The sequence below is a fragment of the Mustela lutreola genome, chromosome 7 (assembly GCF_030435805.1).
Source record: "Mustela lutreola isolate mMusLut2 chromosome 7, mMusLut2.pri, whole genome shotgun sequence".
Lineage (NCBI taxonomy): Eukaryota > Metazoa > Chordata > Mammalia > Carnivora > Mustelidae > Mustela > Mustela lutreola.
Window position 1 is genome coordinate 14,738,510 of NC_081296.1, and position 18,698 is coordinate 14,757,207.

Here is an 18,698-nt window from a genome sequence, read left to right on the forward strand (position 1 = left end):
GGATTACCGCGCACAGCAGCAGGCATTCTGTGGCTAATGGTGGGGCGGGAGGTCTTTGGAGCAGGTCTGAGGGACAGTCCCCGGGGACCGAACCCCACATGCCCTGATTGTTCCAGTGTAATCTGGGACCCGTCCCGGGGAGCTGAGCCTGCTGTCAGATGCTCAGCGCATGGGGCTCGCTTCAAGCTGTCAGCTGGTGGGAAAGAGGCACCACTGAGCAAAAGCGTGATGGGCAAGGAGCCGAGATTCAAGGTCAAGGCACTGGTGAAAGCAGTTAGTCTCTCCAGTCTCAGTTTCTCTCTGTATCAACTTGGGTGGATCGTTTAGACCCCAATGCCTCACTGACCTAGATGCACCGAAGGGATTGGGGCGATCCTGTGGGGTGGAGGGCTGCCTGGGGGGGCTAGGCTTTCCACAGAGACTCCAAAGGCAGAAGACAGAAAAGGTCAAGAGAAAGGGGAGATAGAGCAGGGGGAGAGCGGCCATCATCTGTCAGAGAGCCCGTTTCTCAGGTGCTAGAATCTCCCTGTGTCGGGATGATTTGGGGTAATAGTTTACAGTTATTTGGGGTGCTAGTTTTAGAAATATCCCCATGACAGATAGTAAGGCATTAAGGAGAGAGGATAAGTCCTACATGGAGGGGCGCCTGCTTCGCTCAGTCAGAGGAGCACGTGACTCTTAATCTTGGGCTTGTGAGTTTGAGCCCCATGCTGGGTGTAGAGATGACTTAAATAAATAAAAACCTAAAAAAATAATAATAATCCATACATTGCGGGCCTGTTGTGAGGACAGTGGGTCTGGTACAGTGAAGGTGGTGCTGTCTTAAGGGGCTTCTAATCAGCTTCATATCCACTTCTACTTTATATCTTAAAATCTGAAGGAAATCTTAGCATATACTCACCTGCTCTGAGACCTCGATTCCTCCCAAAAGATTGTCAGTTTCCTGGGACCCACAACCAGGAGCCTCAGGACTGTGGCACAAACGACTCTCCTGGGTCTATTTCTTTGTGTCTCCTATATAATCACCTTGTCTGGCAAAACGAATCCTTCCTGTTGCCCTCATATGATATTGTCTCTTTGATTCCTCTGAGTCTCTGTTCCCGCATCTATTTGTCATCGTTCTAGTGATGATTAAATGAGATAATCCACGGGACATGCTCAGGTCAGTGGCTGGCTCACTGTAAATGTTCTGTGTTAAAAGAGGTTCCCCAGTATCTCTGCACTTCTATCTATCTTTTTATTTATTTAGTTTTAAAGAATGACCTACCCCCAGATTCTGTCTTTCTTGGTCAGTAGCTGTAAGTGTATTTTTTTCTAGATGGATGCAGGTAGACAGTGGCCATGCAGATCTGTTTCACTCTGAAATCCTAGGAAATATGGTTCATTTTATCAGTATGTATTTTGTGTCTCCTTCGATGCTCAGCATCTGGGGGAAAGCGTGCACTGGCTGAGCGTAAAATGTGAATGCTCAAGTGGTCTCCTGGGTGGGAATAATGGCTTCTGTTCACCCTTCAAGACTGAACATGTTTTACTTCTCCAATAGCTTGGTCTCCAACGGTCCTCCTTGATGAAACAGCTCCTCATTAGGACTACCCAAGTGAAAGCTTAATTTCTTCCTACCTGCTTCATGGTATTTCTTCCTTCCTAGATGAAATTCCAGCTCCCTGCAGGTCAAATATCTTCTGTGTCTAGAACAGTCTAGAACATTTACCTTTTCCTTCATGCAGGGTGGGCTTCGTGCTTGATGGCAGCTATCTGGCAGCCTCAGTGCAGGACAGAGGGAAGCATATAGGAGAAATTCCTGCTAAGTTCATAGAAACTTTGAACTTTGAACTAAGTTCATAGAAACATGAAACTTTCCTGACTAAGGAATTAATCCTTTCGATGAGTGAGGCTGGATACATTTCTGAGGTTGTGGTCTGAGTTTTAGTGATGGATTCAACTGATGCTTCCAGATACTCCTTTCTGTTCTTTTAGGAGAATTAATCCTGTGTGTCATGCAAATATACAGGACGATGTAAATGTAAAAATTCAATATTTTGTTTGTGTGGTTACTGTAAATCAGTGTAAACACAGATACCTGTGCTTATAATTTTAACTTTTATTTCTGGCAGTGATATTAGAATAGTGTGAACATAGATAATTAGGGTCAAAAGCACGCAATGTCACTACTCCAAACAAATCAACAGCTGTCAGTTTTCTGTGACTCATCCTAGTTCCCTTAAAGAGGTATCTGTATGACTTTTGCATGGTTAGAGCCATAACAGAGCTGGTAGTAGGAATTCTAATAAAAAATAAAGCTGTTATTGATAAGCACTTGTTATTTTCCAGGCAAAAATGGTTCATGGGTATTTTTTAATTTTAAGTTCTCACACTAATCCTATGAGATAGGTGTATAATTATCCCATTTTAAAGATGAGGAAACTAAGCATTAGGGAGAGGTAGGGTTTGTATCTGAGCCCTTCTTCACTCTGTGGCATAGGTCTCCTAGCCTGGGAAGCAGCATCAACAAGATTATGGTCAGACCAGACCCAGACTTCCTACTTCACACCAGTAGCCCCTGACCCTATTTCCCAGCTGCCAAGGGGGAGGCGTGGGACGTGAGGTCCCACACAGCATAGGACAGAGGAAAAGCTGAACCACCCTTGGAAGTCAGATCATGTCCTGGAAAGATCGATGACATTTGTTCCCAGTGTGTCTAACATACTGGTGTCAGCTTGACCCCCTCCACCATGCCCCGACTCTTCCACAGAGCTGGAGAGCTGCAGCCTGTTGGAAGCCTGGAGTGAGCACAGAGCTGTGAGCCCATCCTTGCCCTGGTCACCGAAACACACACAGCCCTTGTGCCGTGACCTGGGTTTCAGGCCGTGTCGTCAAGTACCAGGAAATGAAGGTACACGGAGGCCGAGGGAGTGTCTCGGGATCACCCTGATTTCCAGCCGCAGGCATCCTGGCAGGTGTAAGCGGGGGGCCGGTGGCTTTGTCTGGTGACCCTTTACGACCTCCGTGTTTGACACACATTAGACTCTCTGTAAATCAGATTCGGATGGGCAGATGGACAGATGGAGTTGCTCATGTTGAACAGCTGTACGCCCTCCTGCTTGATAAAGACTAAACGATAGGTCAGCAAGGGAAAGCTGAGGGTGTGTAATGGAGCGTGTGAGTGTGTGAGTTTGTGTGTGTAGATGGGGAGGGAATGAAGAGACAGGCAGACACACCACCATTTTGGCCATGCCTGCTGTAAGCCCCGATGAGGCATTCCTTTTCTCATGGAACACCCTCCCCAAAACTACGTGGTAGGTGTTACAATTTGCATTTTCCAGGTGCAGAAGTAAGATTCAGAGGGATTAAATATGCTGTCCAAAGTCATTGTGGGGGAGGGTGGCAGAGCTGAGCCCTGATGCCATCACTCAAGTCTGTGGCCTCCTGGCCATAAGGTGATGAAGGGCTCAGGGACACAGGCCAGGGCCTGACAGTGTCACAGTGGGAAGAGGCTGGGACCCAATGCTTGGGAAGGGCCTGAGCTGTATTTGTCCTGCCCAGTCCTGGAAGAGGAAGGGTTGGGGAGGGGAGGAGGGAAAGTACTGGTGGTCTCTGGGAGCCGGGGGCTTGGGGAGGTCCCAAAGTTAAACCCTTTAGGCCTCATATATGAGCAAAGCTGGGAGAATCAGGACACTGAGAGAGGAAAGCGTTTGGGAAGAGAGATGCCTGCCTGCTGTGTAGACGGCAAGGCTTTGGTGGCTGGAAATTTCCATTCATGCTTAGGCCTTTGGGCCGGGCATCAGACGGGAATGGATTTTCGAGCTGCGGGCCACGGGGGCACCTGAATAGCGAGTGTCCCCATCACTCCCCTCCCGAGCCTCCCGTGACTAAGACTCCAACCTGGAGGGAGCAAGTGAAAAAAGGCACTGTTCTTCAAGCACAAACCCTTCGCCCTTTCACATCTCAAGTCCCAGTATCCATGACAACTGGCCAGGGGGAAGAACATGGCGGTCTCCTCCCCATGTCATTAACTTGCAGTTGCTCCAGCAACTGAAGATCCCAGGCCAGCCAGATTCGCGGGGCTTCCTTGTTTCCCAGTCCCCCTTGATTGCTCGCCTCGTCGTCTGTGCCAGCTTTGCTTTGTCCTGCCTTGGAGAAGTCTGTGAGAACCAGGATGGGCAAAGTGTCAGGCTCTTGGTGCTGCTGAAAATCCTTTGAGATGGGAGAAGTCGCTTGAACAAAGGGACAGAACAAAAAGCTCCCAAGTGCTTGGCCCCTTTCTCTCGGGGTCTTTATCATGTGAAACCCTGGGATTTGAGAGTGTCTGACTTGGCCTTTCCCAGGGATGGCTTGGCAGGGGAATGGAGAGAGGGGGACTAGGAAACAGGTCGGAGAGCAAGCTCGGCCAAGAGAACTTCTCAGGCCCACAGAGCCGTGTTCATTTGGACGGTGGTCTTTTTTTCTCTCCCTCCCTGCTTCCCTCCCTCTCTGGCAACGGCTACTGGTGCGTATCTCTTTCACTTGCAGAAATTCTGTACAACGAGGTCGAGCTTCAGAATCTTCGAGCAACCTGTTCCTTGCAATGATTTGTCTTCAGGAAATAATTGGATATTTGCACAAAGTATCCTCTGTGATGCCTTGCGGCCCTGCTCTATTGGTGAAACATCGGTGAAAAAGTCTACATGGCCAGAAAAAAGATCAGTTAAATACATCGTGGCTTATTTGTACTTTAGCAAATGGATTGGTTTTTGTTCACTAGTTTGACCGCTGTGTGTGGCCCTGTGCTGGTTGCTGGAGATCAGTGCGGGGCCCAACACATCCTTTTTTGAGGGGGACACAATTCAATCCATAAGAGATTCCTTCTGGGCTTCTGACCGTACTACTGTGTGGATGGTGGTGCTTGTCCATGATTGTGGACACAACGGATGAAAACCACATCTTGGGGGGAAGAAGTTGTATTTATTGACAAGATATGACAAGAAATGAGTCTTTTGAGTTTGAAGTACCTCTAATTCACTCATTTATCCTCAAGGATTTACCAAGCATCAGCGTGTGGCACGTGCTGGGCTAAGTGATGAGGACATAGCTATAGTAGATCGAACTCTTGCCCTTGAGGAGCTCAGAGCCCAGTGGGGCTAGACCTCAGACACACAGGCAAGGATTAAAGTTGCAAGGTGTAACATGGGTTACAAGTGCAAAGCAGTGTGAAAGCCAACAACAGAGAGATTCAAGCTCCATAAGAGAGAGTAAGACATGGTTTCTAGAGAAAGAGGCACTTCAAGAGAGGGGACTGGAAGAAAGGAGGGCAAGAACATCTTAGACAGGGAGAACAGGTGCGCCAGAGCAGAAGGAATCTGGGCATGGACATGGCCGGTGTGGTGGGTGCAGAGGGATGAAGCAGTGTAGGGTCCCGTGAGTGTCCTCCAGGCTTGCAGGGCCGTGGAAGCCAGTTTGAACTTGACTTATCCCCAGAGTCTGGGGAGCCTGTGAAGGTTTGAGCCAGGGAGTGGCATGCTTTAGCAGATGGGGAGGACCTTGCAGGAGGAGGGTGTCGTGGGTGCAGGAAGACTGGTTACGCTTAGAGTCCCTGGTGAGAGACAGGTAGGTGGTGGTGATGGCGATGGACAGCAGTAGATATAGTCAGGACCTCTCTGGAAAAGAAACGTGAATGAACTCAGTAATTGACCAGACATGTGTGAGGGAGAGAAAAGCACGAGGCCGCCTTTGGGTGTCTTGCACCTACAGCTACATTGGATGAGCTTTAGGCTTGGGGAGAAGTCATGGGTTTGTTTTGAGAATGTGGGCTTTGAGGTGAATTTGAGTCTTTCAGGAGAAGAGGCTGGAAGGCTGCTAGATCATTCCGCCAAGAGCTTAGGGGTGATCTTGACCACATGGGGGAAGGTTGGGACCCAAAGTAGATTCGGGAGGGCCAAGACGAACTAGCAAAAGATGGCCTTCTCTGTCGTGGCCAAGGGAAGCATGAGAAGATGTGTGTGGCTGTGGGGTGGTTTGTAGCTTCGGTTACAGGAAAATCAGGGGATTTCTTCTTTCCGACGGCTTCTGTTTTTTTCTGAGAAGGAAGAGGTGAGGCTGACTTCTTCACATGGGAGGAGAGGAGGCCAGATGGGAGGCTGGTGGGGGGTTGTCACAGAAGGTTCGAAGTGATGTAGGACCACAGTAAAATGGGAAAATGTCTGCAATATTTTCAGTATGAAACAAATTGCAAAATAGATTGTATGCAGGACTTCAGTTTGGGGCCAAGTAAAGTGGTAACACGTAGACACACTTCCGGATGAGTTGGATGCCCAGCCATTTAGAATCTTTAACTTTGTGCTTTTCTGTACTTTCCAAATATACTGAAGTCAACACCTCTTGCTTCTGCAATCAGAAAAGGAACTATTTCTGGAAAGGTCATATCGTCTTTTGCCTTTATTCTTTTCCTTAAGAAGAGACTTGGAGTTATTAACTTGGAAATTCACTGTTAAACCTTTCATAAGCTTAAAACAACAAAACGCTATAGTATTTGTTGACAAGAAATGAGCTGAGCTTCAGGTAGGATAGTAGAGGCTGTTGTAAGGAAGCATCCTCATTACCTGAAGTCACACCTTCTCTGCCTGTTGGTCCAGAATGGTGAAGTCTTTGCTTCCTGGTGCTGACCCTGTCAAGGGCATGAGAGCAAAGCCTAAGGGCGGCGAGCCCTCCTGGGCCTGCTCCAAGGGCGATTTATTTTCAGCATCCCATGGGCATCCGTGATAAGTCTGATGTCTTTTTATTTATTTATTTATTTATTTATTTATTTATCAGAGAGAGAGAGAGTGAGCATAGGTAGACAGAGTGGCAGGCAGAGGCAGAGGGAGAAGCAGGCTCCCTGCCGATCAAGGAGCCCGATATGGGATTCGATCCCAGGACGCTGGGATCATGACCTGAGCCGAAGGCAGCCGCTTAACCAACTGAGCCACCCAGGTGTCCCAGTCTGATGTCTTTGATCAGCAAGAGAATTCTTTCAAAATTGTCAAGGCTCCAACACATGATTTTTTTAATGCTATTCAGTAATAGCAAGGGATTAAATGTTATAATGACTTTTTTTTTTTTTTTTTTTTTTTTTTTTTTTAGTTTTTAGTTTCTATACCTTTATGTCTTTTCAAATGAGTCAATTCACAGAGGAGGAAAGAAAATCCTTTGCTCTAGCTTGGCATGTTGGCTGTAGGAGGGTAACGCTAGCTGTAGTAGCAGAGAGCCCCCCCCCCCCACAATTGGGCCCCACTTGAATGACTTAAAGCCATATGGGGAAGTTGAGTAAGTTGCCCAAGGTCACGGCTGAGGAATTAAAGGGCCAGCACTTCCAGTGCAGGAACACCTGCTCCTCTCTTGTGATGCCATCCGGCACGCTAAGACAGCTCTGCAGTGTTACTTCCTTCCCTCTTCCTCAGACCTCGGAGGGTAATCTGTCCAAAGTCTTGGTGCTGTGTGCACCTAGTTGGGGGCTTGGAGGAAGGGAAGCTCTGACTTCCCCTCCTGGGCAGCCCACCCGAGAGGTAGAGGTGGGGAGAAGGGAGGATCCATTCTTTCTGGGATGGCATGGGAAATTGGGACATTGTGAGAGACGAGCCACACCCCTTTAAAACAACATGTTGTGCTCTGTCACAGTTACCATGGGAGGAAAGTGTCCTGTCTGAGACAAAGGTTAGGAGTGGACTTAATCCTTGTCTTAGGCCACATAAGGAGGGATAGTCGCCCAGCCCTGACCCTGACTGAGCCGGGGACCACAGACAAACCTGGTCTGGTACAACTCTGTCCCTTTGTAGCCCTGTGCTCTTGGCTACAGATTTCTGTAACCCCAATTTCCTCATATGTCAGAGGGGGCTAAAGACACCTCATGTGTGTGGTTCTGTTTCTAGAACTCCTGCCTCTGGACCCAATATTTATTTGCAAGTAATGAAGAAGTGAGAATGAATCAAATCATTCCACCGACCCGCGGTTTTATTCAACGTTCTATTACCAATTTAAAAAAATGCTCATGCAGAAAAGTTCTCCTGACGTTGGCAAGCTGGCTTCTGGACGGGGCTCCCCTTTTCGAGTGTTTCCGTGTAGGGGAGGCTTACCCGAGTTCAGAGTTCTTTCTCTGAGCCCATCTCCTAAAAGAAATCTATCATAGGGAGAGTTTTTCTGGTACTTGCAGATCTCCCGGCCACAGAATAACCGCTGTCTTCCCAGCCTGCCCAGTGACATTGACTGCACACAGATGTTCATACCTGGGGTCCCATAAACCCAGGGCACACCAGCCTGTGTCCTTTCTCCTGTTTCCCCCAACTGAGCTACAGAGGGAGGCAGTGAAAGTATGGAAGTCGGGGAAGGAGGCCACTTGTCAGGCAAGTCCCGAGAGAATTCCAGGGCCCAAGAGGAGAATGGATTAGTGTGAGCTGGAAGGGCAGCCCCAGGGAGACAACTGTTTTCTGTCTGTCACCCCAGCAAGACTGATGGCATCTGATTCACTCCCTGCCCAGCCCCCGCGGCTCACGGGTGGCTGACATCTTTAGCAAATAACAGAAAGTTCCTTTCTTGCAGAGAGCACGTGGGCTGAGAAACCCTTTGACAATGAGGATACACTAAGCCACTCTCATTTCTTTCCGCACATAATAGATGGGGGAAATACAATTACTTGCCTGCATTTAATTTCATATTTAACTGAATTAGAGCGTTTGTAATTAAAATCACTTTAAATGGAGCCGATAAATTATGAAAAGTTACGGCCAGTGAAGCAATTTTGTGATCATTGGTAACTAGAACTACTTAACCACGAGCTCCTGGGCTCCTCTGGGAGGGGTGGAGACTGAAAAAAAAAATCTGATTTTGTGTGAGGCAGAAATTCCTTTGGCTCATATGGCCAAGGAAACCCGTCAGACAGAGCAGGGAACTGGGCACTTGAGTTTCCCTGAGTCATAATAAGAGGGGGTGCTTGCTGAGGCCTCTCCGTGTGCTGGGCACTGGACTCAGCACTTATAAGGTAGGAGATCACTGATCCTCAAGGGAGCCTTTAAGGAAGGGGCTATCACCCATTTTACAGATGAGGAAACTGAGCCATGTGGCGTCAAGATTGGGCCCAGGAAGCCTGGCTCCATGCACTGAAACATTCTATTCTTTGCTTTTTTTTTTTTTTTTTAAGACTTTATTTATTTATTTGATAGAGAGAGAACACGAGTGGGAAGGAGAGGGAAGCAGGCTCTCCACTGGCAGGGGCTCGATCCCAGGACCCTGAGATCACGACCTGAGCCGAAGGCAGATGCTTAACCCACTGAGCCACCCAGACTCCCTGTTCTTGGCCTTTCTGTATCTAGGAGCTGGAGGGCAGGCAGGTCACAGAGAAGAAAGGTTCGGTCTGAATCATTACATAAAACTCACTCAGGTGAAATGGCCACAGGGTCCTGAAAGGCCCCCCGAGGACATGGGGGGCCCCGGCTCCTAGGCCATAGATAGTGTTGATGGACACACAGTGGATTCTCAATAAACATGAACTAAAATCAAGCCTAATGACCTGAGCCACTGGTCCCGTCTGCCTAGTTCACCCAGATTTTCCTTAACGAGGCAAACCATGGAAAAAATAGGGAAAAACTCTGTTTTCCTTAAGAAAGATCCTCTAGTTCACAAAGGACAGCAGCTAGACATGTGGGAAACATCCTGGCTGGTATTTCAGTGCAGAGCCTGGGGCTGGGCACTGCGGCGGGTCTTCAGAACTCCCTGCAGGGGCGCCCTCCCCTCCACCACTGGTCCTGTCCCAGCCACCCTCTAGCTGTCCCCCTCCCCCCCCCCCCCCCCGGGTGAAGCATGAATATTTTTACAGTGAGGTGTAGGTCTGACTGTGGCACTGCCCACAGAATACACAGGATTCCAGTGAGCAAATTGCCTGCCCAGAGTCTACCCAACATCAGCCACAGGTATGCCCGCAGGAAGTCGGGGCAGGGGGGTGGCTGGGCTCCCAGGCGCTCCGGAGGGGGCCGCTGCTAGCCAGGTGACCTCCAATCTTGTGTTCTCTCAGTGTGTCCCCTCCCCTGCCTCCTCTCCCGGCTGTGACCCCAGTGCATCCAGAACTTGGGATGAAGCCGCCTCTCCCTTTGCTTCGTGCCACGAGCTGCGTTCCTGGGTCCTTGCGCTGCCCTGGTATATTATGGGGGCGCTGTGCCCACAAGTGCGGAGACTGTCCGGTTCCGTTTTCCTGGGTCTCGGAGAGAGAGGGGGCGCCTTGGAATGCTTACAGCCCTCCCAGCAGAGGAGTTCTTACTCTTGGGGGGTAATTGCTGGCCCTTGCTGGCCCTGCTCTCAGAAAAGCCTTCTCCAAAAAGCCAGCTTGTTTGAGAGTTAGGCTTAGGTTTCCGAGCCTGGTCTGGGCATCATACACAGATGTGCTGGAGTGGAGGCCTCGGCCCTCCAGGGACCCCGAGTCACACCGGTTATGCCAGTCCTCACACCTGCACACGGCCATCAGGCAGACTGGCCAAAAGGAAGTGGAGAGTTTTCCACGTCGGTCCGTGTTCCTGGAGTCCGGCATCTGAATAGCCCTCCCTTTGCGTGGTCAGGGGTTCCCACAGCCTGTAGGCAAAGGTCAGCCTTGCACCCATGGCATCCAAGCCCCTCTGTGCCCTGGCCCTGCTGAGGCCTCCCCTCCGGGGCTCACATCATGCCTTGCATCCCACAGTCCACTCCTCCGCAGGGATCTAGGTGGCCCCGGGCTCCACGGACGGGCCGCCTCCCTGTTTTCTTCCTCCCGTTCACCTGCCCTCACCCTCGGGGCTGGCTCCGCCAGGCTGGAGCTGCCCCCTTCACACCCACTCTGACAGGACCCGTGGAGCACAAGGGTCCCTCGAAAGGAGCACTAAGACATCAGACAGACCAGGGTTCAAATCCAAGCTTCTCTCATCTTGGGCAAGTTCTTAACTTCTTGGGGCCTCCGGTTCCTTGTAGGAGCAGGCAGAGAGGCAGAGGGAGAGCTGAGACCCAGCAAGGAAAGGCCCTATGACATTGGAGGCAAAGGCTGGAGTGATGTGGCCACGAGGTAAGGAACGCCTGGAACCACCAGAACCTGGGAGAGGCAAGAGGAAGGATCCTTCCTTGCACCTTTGGGGGGAGCACGGCCCTGCTGACACCCTGATTTTGGACTCGTGGCCTCGAGGACCACGAGAATGGATTTCTGTAGTTTGAAGCCACCAGGTGTGTGGGGATCCTTTACAGGAGCCCCCGGGAACGGCGTCTAGTGAGCCAAATGGCCCGTGGCAGTGTCCCATCAGCCTGGCCTGATTTTCTTACTGCTATTTTGAGGACCAGGGAAAGGGGTCCAGTGGGAAGGTCGTGTATTAGTTTCCCAGGGTTGGTTCCCTCTGCGGAAGAATTCTTTGATGCCGTTCTCCTAGCTTCCGGGGCCTTATCGGCGGTCTTCTCTGTTCCCTGGATGGTGGGGCATCACTCTGTGGGGGCTCTGTCTTCCTCTTTATGGGGTCTTCTGCCCGAGTGGGTGTCTGTGTCCAAATATCAGGACAGTGCTCATATTGGATTGGGGGCTCTCCTACCCCGTGTGACCTCACCTGAACCAGTTACATCTGCAACAACCCTATTTCTAAATAAGGTCACATACTGAAGTGGGGACGGGGTTGGCGCTGGCTTCCATCTAGGACTTTCGTCGGAGAGAAACACTCCAACTCATCACAGCGGAGAGAAGCATTCTTCTGTGAACTGTATCACGTGCAAGGACTTGAACTTCAGGAATTTTGGTTTCTCCATTTTAAAGATAAACTTTTTTTTTTTTTTTTTTGGCTGTGAAATCAACACCCCAGTTTTGGAGCTTAGGGGCCAATCATAACTTATGCAAAGGAGCTCTGGGCATGTTGACAAAACTGAAAAAACAGATGTCTCTAGCCGACTGGAGATCAATCTGAGCCGAGCGGAAGCTTGGGAATTTCAGGTGAACAATCCATGAATAATTGGTCTTCGCTGTTCTTTCATTGCTGTCTGTTGGAACTGCCTTAATTCACACTGATGCTTTTGGCAGACTTAATGCCCTGAGATTTCACAAGCAAACACGCTCCGCATCACGGAGAAGCAGAGAGACGATTTAAAATACCCCTGAACATGCTCCTGAAAAATTGTGTAGGACTTTGTCTCCCTCCCCTCTGCCTCCCTTCTTCCTTCCTTCCTCCCTCCCTTCCTCTTCTCTCAATTTTCTTTCTGGGCTCAACTGTCAGTGCCCGCCTTTGCTTGTTAATTGTTCTTTTGTGATTTCCTTTGTAGTGGTGGTTTGGTAATTAGCTGCCCTACCTCCACGGAGAAGGGTGTTTCCTTAACAAGGCCTGCACTTGGCCTGTGGGGGCTTGGGGGAGAGGTTGCCTGCAGCGGAGGGGAGGCCGGAGGCCCTCTGCTCTCAAGGGCACCTGGCCTCAAGCCCTCAGCCCTCTTAGGCAGCTGCGAGCAGGGCTGAGGCGCGGAGGGTCCTCTTCCCCTTCATGACTCCAGGATCTGCTGCAGGCCCCTCGAGGCGTGTTTCCACGCTGGAATCTGGACAGTGTTATCCCAGACAATTCAATTCCTGCCAGAAAGGTATTGTCTCCCCAAAGGTTGTCTGTCTGCTTTTTTTCCTTTTTTGGGCCAAAGGGGAATTTTAGGCATTTTTAATTTTTTAAAAGAGAGTTGATGTTCCAAATGGGAACACCTGTATCTCTTGTCAAAACAAAAATTCAAAAAAAAAAAAAAAAAAAAGTACAAACCCCAAAGCCAAAAGCCCATGAATCATCCTTTCTAAGATTTTCTATCTGTATTTCCACCCCCCCGCCACCCCGCGCCAAACACCTTTACAAACTTAAAATAAAACCCATGTGAGGATCTCTAGCTACCTCCTGATCTTCCCCTCCAGAATCAGCATGGGTGGGGGAAAGAGAAGCGGTTTATAATCCATTGTTACCAGAAGCTGAGCTTCTGGGAAGAAATAAAGGGGTCTCAAGTTTTGATTAGCCAGTTTGCTTTTTCAGTCTGGACTCTTTCTTGTCCTGTATCTTTGATCAGTGGGCCTTCCTCCAAGGGACGGGAAGAGTTTGTGACGTTCTTCTTGGGTTGGGTCTCTAACCAGCTGGCTGGACCCTGAGTCCCATGAAAATAGTAAGGTTATTTCCAGGGTGTTCACTGCCACAACCCTCCTCCCCAGCCCGGGCCCTGAGGACTCAAAAGTCCAGATTCCCATGTGGAATTCTTTTACTACCCTCAGAAGCAGGGACACCCAAAACAAGTAAACTTCTAATCCGCATGCCATGCCACCCCCATCTGTGAGTCTGAGAAGGGGACAGTCTTTGAAGTAGTTCAGTGAAGGTGTGTCTTTCATTCAGAATCTTTTTTTTTTTAATTAAAAGAATTCTTGTGAGTTTTGTTCTTTGATCCATAAGATATTTATTTTGGTTTTAGGAGTAAGGGTGACCTTTTCTTCACCAGATTTTTGATTGGCATTGATGCTCCCGTGCCGAAGGTCCTGTGTCTCCTAAGACCTAGAGATAGGCAGCTGGTTGGAGCTGAGAAGGAGCTGAATTATCATCAGATCTGGGCTGCCTCATGGAAGGGGCTCAGGAACGCTTTGGCAGCCCTTGGGGTGAAAATGGGTGTCTCAAATGCTCTTGTCTTGACATCCAGTTTCCAGAGGGGAGATGCAGCAAGCTCCCAACCTTTGCTCCTCAAGAAAACCCAAGTGTCTGGTGATGATGTAAGCTCCTAGGGACAAATGGAGGGTCATCGAGGTCTTAGAAAGAGTAAGTTGACTGTGTGTGCTCTCCCTAAATCTCTTACAGTCCAGGGAGCTGGAATGGTTTCCTTCTGTGAGATAACAGGAGGAGTAGGAGAGGGGGGGTCATCACAGACTCACAGACACCTGGTTGACTTAATGGGGTCACCATGAAACCAGAGGGAGAAAGGCACCTTGCCAGGAAATTTTGAACAACCAATTGAGTGCAATCCTTTTTATCATCAGTTCAAGTCTTCCTTATAGCAAGATGCTCCAGGTTCTCACAAGCTCCTTCCCAGACTCAGTTCTTTCCTTTTGCTTCCTCGATAATTCCTGCTTCCACACGGAGACATGTTCCTCTTGCTGACTGAGTTGGGATCTTTAAATTCTTCTCTTTCAGCTCATTTCATTTCTCCCCAAAGTATATACAAAATGTTTCCAAATGGATGTCTCTCTCCGGTGCCATTTATGTATGTACGTATGTTTGTATTTTAAAGATTTTATTCATTTATTTAAGAGAGGGAGAGAGTGAGGGAGTATGAGTCGGGGGGAGGGGCAGAGGGACAAGCAGATTCCCCACTGAGCCAGGAGATGGACATGGGGCCCGGATCCCAGGACCCTGAGACCACAATGGAGTCAAAATCAGATGCTTAGCCGTCTGAGCCACCCAGGTGTCCCTCCAGTGCCATTTTGAAAATCTCAAACATCATATTGACCTGAAAATTTTCCTCATTTAGGTGCACTTGACCCTTGAACAATGTGGGGGCTGAGGCGTTGACCCCCCTCTGCAGTAAAAAAACCCACATACAAGTTTTGATTTCCCCCCAATTTAACTACTAATAGCCCACGGTTGAGCGCAAGCCTTACTGATAACAGAAATGGCTTTGTAGGTTATGTGCATGACAGCCTGGGTCTTACAATGAAGTCAGCTGGAGGAAAAAAGTCACAAAAAAAAATCATAAGGAAGAGAAAGTACAGTTATAGTGCTGTATTGTATTTATAAAAAAAAAAATCCACACATAAGTGGACCCATATGGTGCAAACCTGTGCTGTTCACGGGTCAACTGTATAGCCCGTTTTCTCCCTAAATCGTGCTGCCCTCTGCTTGGTCTGAGGCTGAACTCTGGGGAATGTGCTAGCATCCTAAGCGTACCTGTTTTGTCATCACACAGACCTGAGTTCCAGTCTGGGCTCTGCCACCCCCACGGTCGGGGGTTTGAAGCTCTCCGAGGCTCGGCTGCCGAAGGGAGAGTCCAGGATGATGGGGTTCTCTCACAGCGACCTTAGATTAGGCAAAGATGCTGACTACCCTTTCTAGCATGATCCTTGTGTGTACAACGTTCTGAGCAGTCTGAGACCTTCTACTCTCTTGGAAGGAAGAATCTTGCTAAATGCATCCCGTGTAGCCTTGGGTTGGAAACACACTGAAACCAGTAGTTCAGGGAGTCAGAACATTTTACATTTTACAAAACCCAAACCCGTTTATTTATTTGCAAAGACACTCAGCTATTGTCAGGCCTCAGTCTTTATGAAATAAATGAAGAACCTTCAAGAGAGTCCTGAGGAAAATGTGTGGTTTAGGTCTTAAAGCAAAAGACATAACCAGGGTGAGAAGTCACGAGTCCGTATGTAACGTTGGTCTTGTTCCACTCAGAGGCTCACTTTGGATATTTCCAAAAGTCTGTAAAATTTCTCCCTGCTCTCCTCAGTCTTGATGCTCTACCAAAGATCTTAGGAATAATATACCTAAGTTAGAAAATTGTGAGGATTAAGTAAGAGAATGGCAAACATTTTAACCGGCATATAGAAGCTGGTGACAAACGCACCTCGAATTATTTCTCTAGATTGTTCTCAAACGTAAAAGGGAACAGAATGGACTATGTTAAATGTGTCTGAGGCTCTGACTGACCTTGATTTTCTTAGATCAGTGATCTTCAACCAGGGGTGATTTTTTACTCACAAGAGGCATTTGGCCACATCTGGAGAATTTGGTTGTCAAGACGTGGGGTTGGAGGCGATGAGAGAGGGAGGATTGTGTGTGTGTGTGTGTGTGTGTGTGTGTGTGCGCGCGTGTGTGCTGTTGGCATTTACTGAACAGAAAAGCCAGGGATGTTGTTAAACTCCCTTCAATGAACATGGAGAATTCTCTGATCCAAATGTCAGTAGGGCTGAGGTGGAGAAATGCTGGTTTTAGATGGATCCTGGTTTCCTTAGGCTATATGTGTGAGGGGAGATTTTTCTTCAGTAAATTACACTAGTCCTGAGTTTTGAAAATCTATTTACCCATGATCTTTCAGAAAATATATAGAGCTTAATAAAAAGTTCTTTGATCTTAGGATCTCAGCATTTTTTACTACTGGTGATGGAGTGGCCATGCTTTTAGGCTTTAATTAAAAAAAACAAAAAACAAAAAACAGGGGCGCCTGGGTGGCTCAGTGGGTTAAAGCCTCTGCCTTTGCTCAGGTCATGATCCCAGGGTCCTGGGATCGAGCACCACACTGGGCTCTCTGCTCAGCAGGGAGCCTGCTTCCTCCTCTCTCTCTGCCTGCCTCTCTGCCTACTTGTGATCTCTGTCTGTCAAATAAATAAATAAATATCTTAAAAAAAAAAAAACCCAAACTAAAAAACCTTACCCATGTTATCACTGTAAAGTCTAACCCGTTTGCTGTGCACCTGAAACTACTCCAAAAATAAGGTCTATTTTAAAAAGTCTAATGTGAATTATTGAATAGTGATTATGGTCAAAAGAGATTTGTGATTTGTCTCTGAGTCTTCCCCAAGTGAAGTGTTACATAGGTAACGGTGCATAATGTACAAGAAAGTTGATAAGAGAGGAAATCCTACAAGTTCTCATCACAAGAAGAAGATTTTTTCCCTTTTTCTTCTTTTTCTTTCTTTTCTCTTTATTGTATCAGTGTGAGAAGATGGATGTTAACTGAACCTGTTGTGATGATCTTTTTGCAATATATGCAAATTAAGCCATCATCCGGTACGCCTTCAACTTATACAGTGATTTGTGTCAATTATAACTCAATGAAACTGGGAAGAAAAGCTATGGTCAAATGAATTCCAGGAATAAAACTTATTTCTAACAAGATTCTTGAGATTCTTCACATCTTTTCTAATCATTGGATTAAGCAAAAAAAAAAAAAAATCTCATTTTGATTTAATCAGTTATGGGAATAAACCCCACAACTATCATACTGTTCAGGGGATTGCAAATCTCTAATATCCAGCACAAATTAAGAGTCTGTGTTCTTAATCCTTTTGCTGCTCCCCTCCTCATTCTGCACTTATTACTTTGTTGATGACTTAATTACATCGGTTCTCGGTTTACTCGTCAGAAAAATCAGGGATCAGATAAGCCACCTCCCTTGTTCCTCACAACACTGAGATTCTGTGCTCTTGTGAGAATTGTTGGGTGTGTATGTGTAGCGGGGTTGGGGAGGGACATATTTTGAGTGGAGGTCACTACGTAGAGTCTTCATACATAAACAGGCTGGGTGCTTGTGACCCTAGGAGCTAGATGTCTAGGATTCAGAGGGACCCTAAAGCTGCCAAGTTCTCTTTTTGCTCTTCCCAAATTTCCACCAGTTCCTGTGGTTTAGTTTTTTCTAGCATCTTCTTTTTCCTTTCTTATCCTGTTGTGTGGATTGTGAAGTGTTGGGTGACTTGGGTCCCGGGCCCCTGTTTCCTGTGACTTTGCACTGGCAGGCATGAGGGGGCTCAGGTTCCATCTTGACCCAGTGGAACTGGGCTAGGCTTGGAGGCTTTGGCTATCAGCAGAGATGACTCCTGCCCCAGGCCACTGGCTAAGCTTGGTTCCTCTGTTGAAGGATGGACACAGGTGGTGGGGAGAAGCTCCTCACCTAGCCTCCATTCTGCCTCAACTCCATGTAACATCGGATCTGGGATCGTTCAGAGAAGAGAGCTCTCGTCGATTGTTACAATAATTGCCCCTCTGAGCCACGCCTCCTCATGGCCTGTGCAATGGCTTGCCTTGGTCGGTTGGACACGTGTAGTGATGACAGAAGCAGCAGTTTGTCACCTTTTGTATTTGGGACGTACTCTCTGAGACCACACAAAGAGAGAAACCCAGGGAACAGTGTCAACAGTCAGGCACGTGAGTCCAGCCACACTAGAGCATCCTGTCCCAACTGAGCTGTCAGATGGCTGTAGACATGAATGACCCCCAGAAGGACCACAAAAGAACAGCGCTCCTGAGCCCAGCCCAAATCCGCAAAATCAGGAGCAATGATAAATATTTTGGGTGGCTTCCTGTAAAGAAATGGAAAACTGATATTAGAGCTGATTGCCCTTCAGCCCTTTGTGTATGTGATCAGGAGGCCTGGGAAAATCAGCTCAGGGCTCTGCCATGCTCCCTCGTCTCCCTTATTAGCCTCCTCTTGGTTTGCTCTGACTTCCACACTCCTCTTCCCTGCTTCCAGAAAGCCCTGTGCCTGTTGCCCATTATGCTGCAGTCATTGTTCACTTCATTCCTTGTCCATTTCTCTCTTTGTCCTGATTACCTCAAGAGCAAGGACTGTCTCCTTTACAACTTGGTATTTCCAGGGCCTAGAACAGAACTTATTGGGGCTCATTGGACAAATGGAGAAAGAGGTCATGAAACACAGCCATTTGTTCACATTACAGACAGCTTGCAGTGGCAGACATGACCTGGACCCTTGAAGCCTTCCCAACCTACCATCTTGCTATGCCAGGTCAAGCTACAGGAATTTTGGGGCTAGTCATGGTGGTTAATCAGGACTCTTTTAACTCTGATCCTCACCCAACCTCTTTTCTGCTTTGGTTTCTGCCAGCTCTTGACTTTCAAGTTCTTTGGAATGTCTAGCCTCAGCTGGTGCTCCGGCTCCGGTCATGGACCTCACCAGTGACTGGCCATCTGACTCTTCATCACTGGGGACTTCTGGCTGCAGAACACTGACTCCATCCTCTGCCCTCATCCTCA